This window comes from Colletotrichum gloeosporioides, assembly GCF_011800055.1.
Source record: "Colletotrichum gloeosporioides strain Lc1 chromosome Unknown consensus_7, whole genome shotgun sequence".
Classification (NCBI taxonomy): Eukaryota; Fungi; Ascomycota; class Sordariomycetes; order Glomerellales; family Glomerellaceae; genus Colletotrichum; species Colletotrichum gloeosporioides.
The window spans coordinates 1,507,529-1,509,522 of record NW_025544652.1 but is presented as its reverse complement, the minus strand read 5'-3'; positions in this window follow the sequence as shown (position 1 = coordinate 1,509,522).

The window sequence follows — 1,994 nt, the reverse complement described above, 5'->3', positions numbered from 1 at the left end:
AAACCTTATATAAAAATACTCTATTTATTATAACCTATAACTATAATATTAATTATATAATATATATAGTTACATAAGTACCTTATATAATTAGTAGTTTAGTAGGTTATATTTTAGATTATCTTTCCCCTCACTTTTCCCTACTAGAGGAGGAAACCTATAAATAATAATAACTAGAGTTACTATAATATATTAATTCCCTTATTATTATCTATATAATTAAACACCTATAAATACTTAGGACTATTACCTTTTCTTATAATATAAGCCTATCTATAACTTTATACTATATAGGTATATATACTACGCCCCTAAATATACTTATATTTAGACTAATATATAGTTATATAAGTACCTTAAGTTTATAGTTATAATATAGCCTCTTTATAAAAAGACTATAGTAAAACTTACTCTATATATAGGTATATTTCTAGAAATACTATATAGGTATTTTAACTTATACCCTCTACTAGTTAAAAAAAACAGTATAAAAACCTTATACGTTCTTATTAATAAGTAAACCCTCTAAATATTATAAAGTTAAATATACACTTTAGCTAAGTAAACTAATAGAATAATAATAGCGCTAGCTGTATAATATAAAGCTAGTAGTACTATATATAGTAAAACTAATTATATTAAGGCTAAATAGGTTATTAAAGCTCTTATAGCTTAGTAATAGCTTTACTAAACCTTTTAGTAAAGTATTATAAACACTACTATATAAGAGATAACTCTTTAACTAAAGAGGTTATTCTAAAAGGTCCTTATAGTTAGAAATATAAAAGCTCTACTATATATAAAGCTTTATACCCTTTCCTCTTCCTCTTCTTTACTAACTTATAAGAAACCTTTATAATATTAATACCTAAACCTATATATAGATACTTTAAGTCTAATATACTTATTAATATAAATAATATATAAAAGTTTACTATAGAGTTTAATATTAATTAGATTAATAAAAACCTCTCTTTCTTTATATAGTTTAATATATATAAAGAGTATATAATTAAAATAATATATAAAAGAGTTCTTATTAATACCTCTATAGGGGACCTTAAGATATATACTTTAATTAATAGTAAATATATAAACTTAGTAGTAGAAGTAGATAAGGTCCTTATATACTTTATAGAGTAGCCTTTTTTAAAATAAGCCCTCTATAATATTAAAGTAGAAGTAGCTTATAAAGATTACTAAGTAGGGTTACTAATAAGTACTTAATAAAACCTCAGCTAAGTAATACTCTAACTTTAATAAGTGAAATCTCTACTTCTTAAGAACTTAGAGGAAGTAAACTATAGTTAATATATTAGATTAACCTTTATTATAACTTTTAGACCTTTCTTAGTTAAGGCTTCTAGCTTATTATCTTATATAGCCCTCTAAAGATTAATAAGTACACTTTATACTAAATAGAGAGAGTATTACTAATAATAGTATAGCTATTATAAAGGTATTAGCTAGCTTAATTAAATAAGAAGATAATAATAGTAATAACTTAATAGTAGATAGTAAAGTAGTAATAGAGATAGTATTAATAATATAAGTAATATATAAGAGAGAGAATAGGTTAATAGTTTAATAGTTTGTAATAATTAAGTAATTAAGTAATTATAAACTATATTATTATTAAAGTGAAGTTAAGAATTATAAAGTTATTAACTAATATATATATATATAAGTATAGCTATAGTTAGAAGAGAGATATAGTTAGTATTAGTATAGGTATAAGTATATTTAGAGGTGTAATATATATGCCTATATAGTATAAGGTTATAGATAGGCTTATATTATAATAAAAGGTAATAATCTTAAATATTTATAGGTATTTAATTATATATATAATAATAAGGAAATTAATATATTATAATAACTTTAGTTATTATTACTTATAAGTTTCCTCCTCTAGTAGGGAAAAGTAAGGAGAAAGATAATCTAAAATATAACTTATTAAACTACTAATTATATAAGGTATTTATATAATTATA